This window comes from Nothoprocta perdicaria, unplaced genomic scaffold, assembly GCF_003342845.1.
Source record: "Nothoprocta perdicaria isolate Ctin4 unplaced genomic scaffold, notPer1 scaffold_127, whole genome shotgun sequence".
Taxonomy (NCBI): Eukaryota; Metazoa; Chordata; class Aves; order Tinamiformes; family Tinamidae; genus Nothoprocta; species Nothoprocta perdicaria.
Window position 1 is genome coordinate 438,153 of NW_020454394.1, and position 12,752 is coordinate 450,904.

At 43.8% G+C, this 12,752-nt stretch overlaps 1 protein-coding gene across 7 annotated transcripts in view; it reads left to right on the forward strand.

Annotated features, from left to right (window-relative positions):
• CELF2 (CUGBP Elav-like family member 2) overlaps positions 1-12,752 on the forward strand; it is a 380,720-nt gene that overhangs the window by 181,381 nt on the left and 186,587 nt on the right. The window lies entirely within an intron of this gene.

Below are 12,752 nucleotides of genomic sequence, written 5' to 3' on the forward strand. Positions count from 1 at the left end.
ACGCCCGGTATTTCGGGGCTGCTCCGTGACGGTGGCCCGAGTCGTGAGAGGCGAAGCGAGGGGCTTGGGCACCAGCCGAGGCAGCGCTCGGGCGGCCGCCGGCAATAAAACCCGAACCCGCTTTCATTGGCACTGGGGAGATGGATTTGCTTGGAAAGCTGCTTGCTTCCTCCTTATTTATTTACTTATTTATTTCGGGTTTGCACGCGCATGATGTGCATCGGGCTGCGAAAGTTGCAGCCGAGCGTAGCGGGGGGGCCTTGGTGAACGACCTCCCCCCAACAGGGTCTCGCTGCCACCGGGCATGTCCCCATTGAGCCCTCCGTGCTTCGCTCCCCGTCCCGCGGGGTGGAAAAGCGGCCGCCGGCCAGTGCGGAGCCTTATATAACTTTAGGTCTTTGGCGGGGTTCGGGCGGGGGGATTGTGTTGTCCCACTCTTCCTGCCACCGGGAAGCTGCTCCCAAGCGCACTTAGGTCTCAGTGGGGACAAATGCACATCCAGGAATKCCTCTAGTGCATGCCAGCTTCGAAGGCGATCGCTAAATCCTGGAGTTTAGCAGGGACACTTGGAGAGGGGGTTCGGCATGTACCCCCCGCAAGCGTTTCCTTTTATAATTCGGGTAGGGGGTGACAGTGCAGTGTCCAGAGGAGGAAAACGTTGTCCCTCCACATGGCTATTGGTACTGTGTGGTGAGGGGACACTGCTGGCTTGTGTCCCYGCAACTCAGTATCACCAGGACACAGATCACGCGTGCACATCGGTGTCTGCAAAAGCAGCTTAAATTGTTAGTGTCACAATCTCCATGCTTAAAAAAAAAAAAGTTTTAAACTTGATGATATTTTTAAGCTTTGCTGCACCCCCTCCCGCAAAGCTGCGTTGCAGCATTGAAAGCATCTTATTTTTTCTCTCTCCCYCCTTTTTTTATCCCCCCCACCATGCGGTGGTACGGGGTTTGCATGTCCCCAGCTGTCTGGCCTCATGAGCGCCAAGGAGAAGTTTGTTTTGGCCATGGAGTCGAGGACACGTGTGTCCTGCCCAAGCCGGGACCCTGTGTCAAACTTCTGACCCCACTGTTCCCTCTGCTCTGCGCAGCACTTGCCCRGGTGCGAGCAGAAGGGGGCTTTCTGGTTCAACAGCGAGGCAATTACCTGCTTGTATGTAAAATCCCCACCAAACTTCCCTTCTATTTTACAGGGAAATTCTGGAGATTATCCTGTATTTTAGGAAATTGCTATGATACAGTATCTGTTACACTTCCTATTGCCGACAGGTACCTAAGCTCTTTGTAAAACACATTTTTTTCATATCCTCCTTTCAATGAGTAGCAGAATCCCCAAGGAATAATTTGGGGGGGCTCCTTAATGCTTTATTTTATGAGCTGGCTGCCAGCTGGGCAGCAGTCGAGGTTAAGATGCTCTGACCCGGGTTGCTAATTGCTCTGAAACGCTGCCTTCGTCCCTAGTTTGCTGCTGCTGTTATGTGAGTATGTGTCAGTGAAATAGGGAGCTGGCTACCTCAAGCATGGCTACTGAGGATACTTAAGCTCTGTGCATGGCATCAGTGTACCAATGATTTCAGTAATAAAAAATCCCTATGGAAATGTCACCGGAAGAGAGATGCTGTAGGACTATAAAAAACGCAGTAACTTTGGGTGTTGGAGGGCGGATGGTGAGATGGATGCTGCACCCATTGTGAGTGCTGGAGGAGAGGTTGTTGTGCCCAAAAAAGCAGGAATTAGGGGCATCTTGAGCGTAGTTGAGGCTATAATTGAGCCGGGTTGGGGAGATGTAATCAGAAGCGCACGGGCAGCCCTGCTCCAAGCAGGGCAGGAGGGGGTTAACGGTGACTAAGTGCAGTTATAAAACGTGAGCTCACTGCAATTTGCCTGGTGAATTCATGGCTCGTACGTGCCAAGTCCGCGGTTCCGCAGTGCTTTGCTCATGTAGCCCCCCCGCACGGGTTTCTGCAAAGCCACCAAAGGTGCTTCGGTGTCTGCCGCGCTTTCCCTGGGACCGGACTCACCTTTAATGCAGCAGCTAAGAGTGTCTGTCAGCACAGAGCCAAGTTCACGTGTGACTTTAATTTTTAATGCCTGGRTGTCATGTCATTAAAATCCGTGATGCTGGTGTCAGAGCAGTCCACATGTGGCCAGGTGGGTTGGCAATCCTGCGTGAAGGTGCTYGGGGTTTGAATTCCTGCCTCTCCTTACCTGGGGTGAGTCTAGTGCAAACACGCAGCGAGACGTTGGTTAAGCAGCAGCCAAAATACATTTTCAGTACAATATATTTTTACATCACTGAGCATTAGCTAGATATTGCTTGATAAATACAGGATGCTGTTGTTCATGGGGCATGCTTGCACTTTAAAAAAGCCAAACCTACCTTTTTCGGCAAAGCTGCAGAATAGATTTTTTTTTTTTTTTTTTTTTTTAGCAGAAAACCATAAATAGTAAAATCAACTCCTTCCTTCCTTTCTTTTTTTCCTTTCTTTACTTATCCCATAGGGTAAGCTCAAATATTGCCAAAATAATTATTATCAGCTATTTACTTTGTTGATATATATATTATAATTTAGAGATAATATATAAATATATATAATTTTGGGGCTCAACTGTTTTCTGGAACCATAACTTCACCTGTTCATTTTATGCTGCTTTGGATTYGGTAGTAGCATTATTTTAAGTGTTATGACCTGCTGCTTAACTAAACTGAGATCACTTGGGTCTCTATTGATGGAAAGCAAAGCAGAAGGAGAAGAAAATTCTCGACTGTTGACCAAAAAAGAGCTTCAAAAAGGGAAATGAATCTCTATATACCTTTTAAATAATTAGAATTTTGTGGGGACCTTATCTCTATCATCTTTTCTAATAGCTGCCTAGAGCCACATTAGTCTATGATAACTCTTAGCACTTTTATTAATTATTTTATGTTTCTTCAGGTTACTAGTAGTATGATCATGCAGGTTTTTAAGCCTCCCCCCCACATGTACTTGGCCTCCAAATTAATCATCAGGTACAAATGCTTTAAAAACTTTGATAACTCTATTTCTCAGCCATTTTTTCATGTTTGATGTCTTAGAAGCACTTACACTATTCGGATGCCATAGGTAATTTGTAGGGTAATAGAAGCGCATTGCACCCACCTGATCCGGGGCAGAGATGTGCAAAACCATCTCCTTTCTGAAAACCCCATGGAGTGAAAGGAATGCGCTTTGGCAGAGCATCACCCTCAGGAGAAAATTCACGGTGCTGCAGGTAGAGCGTGCAAAACTCGCTTTCCTCTTGAAGCAGAGGGGCAAATTTATTTTTTTCATCACTCCAAACTGCATTTCCTGCAGTGAAATCAGTGAGATGTATCTATTTATATATGTATGTGTATATGTATATTTTTTCATCCCTATAATTGCAAATTCTACTGCATCTTCTGACGCTTTATTATAAAAACAACCTTGCATCAGGGCGAGGGTGAGCAGCGGCCGAGGACGAAAGCGCGGACGTCCCTGCGTCGTCGAGCAGGGAGGTGGGAAACCTTCCTCAGGTGCAAGAAAAACGCTGGAACCCGAATGCCTATTTGGAAAATAAAAGCTAATGAGGGCAATAAAAGTAATGTTCTTGAGTAATTGTGAAATAATTATTCCCCTTTAGAATCATCATACTTTAATTGCTTTTCCCCCGCATTCCTCCGTCTCTGTTCCTGCGTGGCGGCGGCGAAGCACTTTGCTCCCTCCAGGATCGCGTTTTTCATTTGAGGAAGCTGCTGGCTCTTCACAGAGGTTTGCAGACACGCGTTGCCTCGAACAGTGCTGTGGTCTTCCAGACGGTGAAGTATATAAATAGGTGAAATATAAGATGCAGCAGGAAGCGTGTAAAAGGTGAGGGGCTGAACCTCTGCATTGGCTGCAGTTGTCCGGTTTGAGCACGTTGGGTGTCGCTGGGGTGACCGGTCCCTCTGCCGCAGTGTGGATCTTGGATCCRCTTCTCGCTATTTTTGCTCCGCAGCGCTGGAAAATCAGCCGACAATAGTTGAAAATTATAATATTAATAAAGAGGAGATCATCTGGCCTTCAAAATGACATCCGAAAGCAGCTTCTGTTTTGTGTTACATCTTAATTGCTCTATTTAAATGAATGCCTAAATGAACCAATTCACAAAGGAGTAGACTCCTGCACCAATAGTGGCTGTTCGATGCTTATTCTATTTTTTAGAACATTTGCACAAATTAAAAAAAGAGTGGAGAGCTCTGTGCTCTTGCATGTTGTGACACAGATGTGGACAGCGGAAGATCTTTTGCCCAGAGCCCTGCTCTGGGGCAGTTTCCCTCTGCCTTGGCTCTCTTTCTCTGCAAGGAGATGGAACTGCTTGAAGCCAAGGTAGAAAGCAATGCTTTGAAAGATGTGATCATCTGCAGTTTTGGAAGACAACAGCCAGGGCACTGAACTGGTCCTTTTGAGCATTATTTTGTGACCTGACCCATGGATTACTCTAAAGGACAGCATGTAACATCTTGGGGGAGAAGGTCAAACGAGCTAGGAGCAAGGACATGGTCATGTCCAGCTCCTCAARGTCCTCCAATGGAATTTCCATCTCTGGTTTCCCCACTGTGCAGCATGATTTGAGCTGCTTCAGCTTGCCATAGAAAGAACAACAGCCACCAATGTCCTCTGTTTTATTGCTTTTACTTTCCTTGCAATCCCTGAAATTGCTATGAGGATCTCACGTGGGGTTTTAAAGTTTACAACCATGGTTATTGTGAAGACATAGCCATTGATCCTTCATGAAGGTGGCATTAGTAATTAGTGACTGTATTGATTATTTTTTTTCCTTACTTTTGTGCAAGTTACCATCATATAGCATCTCCATAAGGTGCAAGCAAATACAGTCCTGGCAGAAAGGCCTAATACCAGCTTTCTCCTGGCATTGACGGTAACTCATTGCAATGCCAGTCTCCAACTTTTTCAGCTTCTTGGCATAGAAATGCAGTTGCCCTGAGGCAATATTTGAGTGGGCAGGAGGAGCGGAGGTGTCCCAATGTACCTGGTTGCCTCCTCAAGCAACCCTCTTTGGGTTTCCTCCAGGAAAAAGAGGCTTGTACCTTCCTGCCATGGACTGTCCTGTGATGCCTTCTCCTATTAATCCAAAGACCTTGCAGGGTGTGCCCTGCTTCTTTATGTTTCTTGCTTCTCTGTGGTTTTATAGCATCCATCCACTCAGCAATGCAAAGAAGGAAAACTCTGTTGTTGAACCCACACGTGCCAGGTTGGTGASTACAGCCCTCCCCGGCACTCAGTCCGGCGGCACCGAGTTGTGTGCTGGGGCACAAGGAGCAGTGCACTTAATTTGCCTGAAACAGAGCCAGGTAATTGAAAGTTATTAACTTCTGGCAGAGGATAACTGCATTTGAAAATCCACAAAACCAAGTGATCCGTTCTGTTCTTCTTTTCATTTTTTTTCCTTTCCCTGGCTCGCTCGCTTGCCCAGATCTGTCAGCTCCCGTCTGCGATTCATCGTTAGCGAGGGAGACAGCTGGCTCTGCCCTTTATCAATAAACCCTTTTATTTTTTTTAATATTTTACCACAGATGGGTTGTAGAACAAGCATTAGAAGCCTGAAACATTGTCAAACACACTCTATGCCCAGTGGCTACGTCTAAGAAAACCCTAATGAGGAGCTTGCTTCCCTGCAAAACGCTGCAGAAGGTCCGAGCAGCTGCCTGCACCCCTGGTTGGTCTCACCATGCATTTTAGTAAACTTGTCCTGTCTTTGTCATAGTGCTTTTTAAAAAAAGTTTTATTTTCAATATTTCCATAAAAACATATGCAAAAATTATTATAAGTTTTATATTTAATGATAATAATGATTATGTTAGCCAATAAATGATCATTCCATTTTTAAAAAATTCAGATTAAATTTCTGCTTCCACAAGCTTCTTTGGAAACCTGTTTTTCTTTAACTCCTGTATCAAAGTTAATTTAATCCCTGGCTGTCCAAACAGGAGAAAAATTGGATGAAGGGGAAAGTGCAAGAAATCACAGTGCATTGCTGTTAGTTTAAGTATGAATTTTGGTGTGAGAAGGACAATTCTTTTTGGAACTATCTTTGCTGCACACCTGACGTAACTTGTTCCTCCAAGGCCAAGTTTCGGGATGGCAGTGCGAGCACGGGTGGCATTTCCTCCAACGGGTTCAGAGCTGCCAGCTCTTTACAGAACTGAGTTGTGAGTGGGAGGGGAGCTGGGGAAAAAGAGGGAAAAAATGTAATTTGTGTTTGATTTTGTGAAACGGTTCTTAGAAGAAGAGAAGAAAGCCTCTGGACACAGAAAGAGACCTTTTTTGGTATTTTGCTGTGGGCTGTAGTGCATGCTCCAGGCACCTTCCAGTAGGAGCTTGCCTGAAGGAGGCATGTGCAAGGGCATGTGTTGCACCAGACTGACTGGCTCTGAACCAAGAACTGCAATTGCATAAATGTATTTTGCCTTCCTTTTCCCCATCACACACTTCGGTGTGAACTTCAGCCCCCAAACAAGAGATGCCCAACTTTCCAGGTGCTCTCCAGGCTCTCTAGGCTGGCAGCAGCAACAAAACAGAAGGGAGTCWGTTCTAGTTTGGTGGAGCCTACACCATTTTGGGAGGGATGCTCATACCTCTCAGACTGGGGTGATGTTTTTTTAATTCTTGATGCACCTTCTCCTTTTTGCTAAGGAGGAGGATTCATATTGGTGCCTAAGGGGCTCTTGTTTTCCCTGACATCCATCTCTGGCATTTGGCCGCTGGAGGCAAACGTYGACTTTTCTTTTTAAGTTTGTTCGCTATCTGTGGAGAAAGGCTYAGGTCATAACGGAGCTCAAGCATGAGGGAAGGAGCTCCCAAAGTGTATTGCAAAATTTTAAAGCAATTGCTTCTGGCCAATTTTATTGCTACTCTAAGTGTACCTTAGTATCTAACATGCTAGAGCTTGCTTTCCTTCAGGATAATGCTGTGGAGAATAGGATGATCGCAGAGTCTTAATGTCATCTTCTCACTGTGGCTCTGGTGGTCCCCCACTGTTTAAGAGAACAGAGTAAAGCTCTATATGTCTTACTAGATATTGCAGAGCACACTGTCTTTTAAGTCAGTTCCATGTATTTTGGAGGTTTTTTGTCGTGTTTTTTATAGCACGGCCCTTGACTTTGACTTAGGACTGCAGTAATATAACAAAGGAGCAAATCTTCAGCGTCCAGTGCAACCCTTGGACCATACTGGAATTGCTAGAGGAGAAAGACTTGTAGTGTCTCAGCAAGAAATACTGCTTGTGATGGTCTCCAGCTGTGCTGCCCAAGAGCTGTGTTTTGAGGGCAAAGCGTTATTCCAGCCTCCTTCAGGTCATTTCTTTTTCCTGTTGTGCATGCAGTTGATCGGATTTGGGAAGAGGTCCTGCCACAGGAACAGCAAGAGGCCAACAGGAACCGCAGGAACAGGAGGGATGCGAGCAGGGATTCAGAAAAGAGCAATTTTCGGCTTGCTCAGATACTCGGTATTTCTCCCTGAAAGCTCTGCAGGAGCTGGAGGGTTTGAGGTTGTTTCGGTGCTTCCTTGCTTCCTCTGGCCTCACCTCCCCATCAGGGGCTACTTAGAGGTTTTATCCACCAGCCTTTGGAGGGTTGGAAGGTCCCTCGGCTTCCTCACGTTTCTTCTGCAGCATGAGTGGGGATGAAGAGGACTGCGGCTGTGTTCAGTCAATCAGATTTCTCCCTTTGGGTTGAAGATGTAGATACGAAGTGAATTTAGGGCAGAGAGATGCTGCTCATGCGTATGATGCCTGGCGACTGGGCATGGGCAAGAGAAATATTGTGCAGGGCAGTGGATGTAATAAAACCAGGGAGAGGAAGGTACGTGTTTAGGTGGGCTTTCCAAAGAGAGRCTAATTCAGGATTATTAGCAGAAAAAAAGAGTGTTATTTTTAAAAAGCGTCACTTGTGTTGAAAAGAACAAAGATCGTGATTTTAAGCCCAGCAAAACCTCAAATCCCAGGAAAGGCCAAATTGCTGCTGATAATTTGGGGGATGCAAAGTTGGAAGGCTGTACGGAAAATTAAACGGAATTAAATCACCTGCCTCCCACCTGTTAAAATTCTTTGGGGGGAAAAATCCRTAAATATTTAACAGCAAATAATCACCTAGCCAAGAAGCAGCAAACAAAGCCCTTTTATCCAATCCTATAATATGTTGTAAATAATGAAAACCCTCATAGGTCTAGCTGAAAAACTGGGGTATTTTAATCAGTGAAGAAGCTGAGAAGCTCGCACTTAAAAAAAAAAAAAAAGCTATCAACAATAAAACTCTTTTTGTGGCTCTTACCACCTCGTGTTATATTTTTCTGTCCTTGACATACGCAATTTGCCCTCCTTGTATCTGTTCACAATGCTGGGAGCTTTTRACGTGCTTTGCTCCATGTTACATGCGCGTAAGAAGTCCCTCCTGTCTTGCAAGGGAAGTAGTGCCCTGCTCTGTTATCTGCACTTGCCACTGCTGAAAGGTCACTGTGACCAGTGGCCACCCTCTTATCACTATTCATTAAATATTCAAGCAAGCACCTTTGTGCTTAGTTGCTCTGGTGGAGGAAAATCTGCTCTGGTGGAGGAAAATCTGCTTTGCAGATATTGATAATTTTCCTTCTTCTTTGTTAACATAGGTGAGAAAAACATAGCTGAGTTTCAGGATTTGGGGCATCCATCTATAATTTTGATCCAAACTGCTTAATGATTTTATACTCTTATAATCCAGCTGGTGGTTTAYGTCTTTAAACTTTCTGGAAGTAGGAGCATCCTTTTGGGTCTGCGTTTATTGACTTAGCACRTTGGAATTACCATCCTTGGCTATGATTTCCCAGGCCCGCTGAAGAGAGAGATACATATAAATCTGGGGCTATGTATCTATACTGATATATACTCTGAGGAAAATGTTGTGTGTCAAAATATAATAGATTTGCTTGCCTTTTTCTAGTAGACCTTTTTTKGGGGGGGAGTTGTGTCAGCTCATTTTTTTGAACAGCGGCAAGTCTACTACAACAGTTGTCAAGCAGACATGATACTATCGTGGGTTTTTTTTTTTTCCTCTCAACCGCAAGTTGCCCTACTTACCGAATGCAAATCACTGTGGATCTACGTAACGTGCCTTTTTCAAGGGCATCTGTTAATTCCGCATGATAAGCTCCGAGTTTCAGCCAGGATTTTTGAGCGCTCAAAGAAGACTGGGTAAAACTCGCCTGGACTTCAACGTAATGAAATTTTAAAGAATTCCCCCAAATTAGAGCGATGACTGACTTTGTGGATTAGTAGCAGCTTTGGTGTGAGGTGCTGATGTGCAGGCTGCRTGGAGGGAAGGGTTTTCCCCAGCACAACATGCTTCAGGAAGGATCAGATGCAGCATTTATGTAGCTCGTGGCTCTTTCCTGACATGCCTGACTATAAATGGAACCTGATGGTAAGACTCAGTTAATGTGAGTGCATCAGGATCAGAACAGAAATCTTGCCTCCACAAAGACTGATTTTGGTGCATAAATTAAGATCTGAATTGCGGGCTTGTGCAACTCCACATATCAGTTGTGCCTTTTGATTTGCAAGGGCTCCGTACTGGGAATGCAAGTGCACCAAGCACAAATGAAAACAAAGATTTTAGGCAGATGAGGCACATTCAGTGTGCCAAGGGCTTGAGTTTAGTTCTCTGCCCTGCTTCCGAAAACACAAGTGTTTGCTTTTCCCCAGAGTTTTTCTGTTGCTGGAAGATGTATTTGGGTGGCTGCAGGGTAGGACTCCCAGTTAGCGAAAATGCTGACTCCAGGTGCTGAGAATTACAGCACTTTATAACACAGACAGAAAGTTTTTGAGTGATAGCAAAACAATTTGGGGTTTTCTTGTTTTGACTCTAGAATTCGGAGATTTTAATTTATGGCCTAAAATTAAATCAATTAACAAACAATAAAAGGTTGTGTTGATCTGATATGGGAGTAAGTTTAATGACATGGAAAAGCTTGCAGTAAATCTGTGGCCTTTGGTGACACAAAGGTCTCCCAGCTCTCTTGCCCTTGTGCTGCCACCGGCATAAAGCTCTGGATCTACCTACTTGCACATAGGAGATCTTTAAGCCGAAGCACATGTGAGACCTGGGGATAGTAGACTTGGGGAAGTGGAAATCTGCATCTCCTTCTTTATTGAGTCTTCTTTTGCAACCAAGTTAATTTTCTCAACACGCTCCAAGGGATGAATGCCTTGAGCACCAAATCAGGGCAGAAAATGCTGATGTCTCAGGCAGATTCTGCTATCTACTGAGGCAGAAGAGCACGTACTTTGATTGTACAAGTCCAAGTCATTTTTATTAAGGATACAGCTAACTTGCATTCTGACAGGCTCTGGTAGAGATTTCTCTCATATCAGATATATGCATTTATTTTCCCTTAAAGTAACTACCACTCTGGATGGATCTTCAGATCAAATCGAATGCTTGATTCCTCTTCCTTAAGTCCATCCAGAGGAGCCAGCTGTGTTGGTGTTGAAACAGTCTTTGTTCTCCCTTTTAAGCTGAACCTGGTTAGTTTGTCCCCAAGTGGCTTCCCCTCTTGCCACCTTGATATCTTTTCTCTTGCTATTTGCTTTGATCTCGCTTTTGCTATTGCAAAACATGTGATCATTTGAACAAAGAGTGCTGAAACACCTCTCCAGCTTTCAGTTGAGGTATTTTAAATATGTTATAGCTACCAAAACAGCTCCAGTACATTTTTGTTCTGATTTGTGTAGGTTCCCTGTGCAAAGAGTAGCATTTTGGGAAAAGTAGAGGTGGCCTTAAGGTATGGACTAGTACAAAACACCGCCCGTTTCGTGGTAAACATTAGCTTGTTGAAATGGCTCTCCTCTTGGCAGAAGACAAGCTTCATAACCTAAGAGGATGGGATTTGAGTGGAGTTTTCATGCCCCATGTGCTTATTGTGTTCTTGCTACTGATGCAAACATTATCTATAATTACATTTTCAAGAGACTGAAAATTGCAGTCTTTGTGGAACAGAAATGCAGCTGAAGAAGGGAACGTGTATGCTCTCTCCCCTCATTATAAGGCTTATAAAAATCAGACTTTAAGGCCTTGTACTGTAGCTTTCAGAGAACCAGGAATATTGTCTGCATTAAAGCATTTTTTCATTTTAAATTATGACCTTTTGAAGATGGAAATGCATGCTATTATCTCCAATAGTTTGAAGCTGAAATTGGGCAAATTAAAAATTGTACTTGGGTGCAATATAAACAGAGAGCGATTCCTTTATTGTTTGTTTATTTATTGTGTTATTGCCATGGTTTTGAGATTTTGTTTATAATTGGTGGTAATATCTAAATATCTGGTAGGTTATAACAAGGATTTTAAAACTTCTGACCATACCATGCTGTGATACTGCCATGCTTCTAAGGAGAAAAAAAAATAGTATGGAAAATGCAGCTGTTGATGTTGTGATTTGCTGCACTTAAGAGTGTGCATATGTATGCTTTAAGATCACCGTGGAATACTAGAAAATAAAGGAAAATCATCCTGCATGCCTGTGCATCCATGAAAAATTCCTAAATGTGTGCACGTTGGTCAGTGTGGTCTTGTGTTGGTAGCACAAGATGCTGGTGCAAATACTTTGGACTGAATTTAGCGTGTATCCACTCACTTTACTACTGTTCTTTCAGTTAGTTCTTTATATTCTAAAGATGGTGATAATTTGGATAGTCTTCATAGACTTTTGCATTCCTGTTTTATTTATTTATTTATTTATTTATTTTTAATTATTTGAGCAAAATAGTAATCTCATTAAATGCCCATTTATGGCCACCCAGCTCTAAGGAAAAGGAGCTACAGGCTCACAGGGTGTTGTAGCTTGGTGGCCATACGGGCCATGAGCTCCAGGTGCTCTGTGCTGTTGGTTGTTCTGTCTCTGGGCTCTCCCATGTGATTGCTGCAAGCTAATGCACATGAATACCGTCATGACTGAGTGCTGGAGGTCCCAGGACAGCAGCTATTCTTAGTGGTCCAGCAAAACTTATTAAGAAAAGTAATTAGAACAAAGCTCAAAGACATTAGCCTCTTTAATGCTCCTGAATTCTCAGAGCTGTCTTCAACGTTGATGGAGGTTGTGCTTTCAGGAGGGAAACTGAAGTAACTTTCTTYGCTGAAGTTAAACCCACTTTGGTCTTAGCATTCTAGCAGAAGCATTGTGACAGAATCTATGTCTGTCTGTCTTTCCATCTTTCTGTCTTTCCATCGTCCTTATCTCTGATGGACTAGAAATGTATTTTCTTTCTTGTAACACCACCCAGAGTTACATTTGTTCAACAGAGGCTCTGTCATCTTCCCAAAAATGTGTCTTTCCAATGGAACCTAGAAAGCAGAATCCAGCTTATTCAGTCTTTCTTGTCTGGTGAATCAAAACCCATCAGTCTTTGGGGAGATTTCTCTGGTCTTCAAGCTACTTAAGATACGTGAGCGTCAGTCTTTCTGGTAAGGGAATTCAGTAGAGCTGAGGACCTTCACTAGAAAGCAAGATGTACCCTGTAAAATAAACTACAGGGAGAGATGTACCTGAAATTTCTCATTGTATACCATATATATTCAGCTTATGTACCTATTCTCCTCCCAGGGTATCTGCTTCTCTGCTAGTGCCTTTCTGATATGGATAGACAAGAATTTAACAAAGTGTCCTTTGACCCATAGGGCTTTCAGTTAGGAAGGTACAGAGAGTTTAAGCCTAGCCAGAA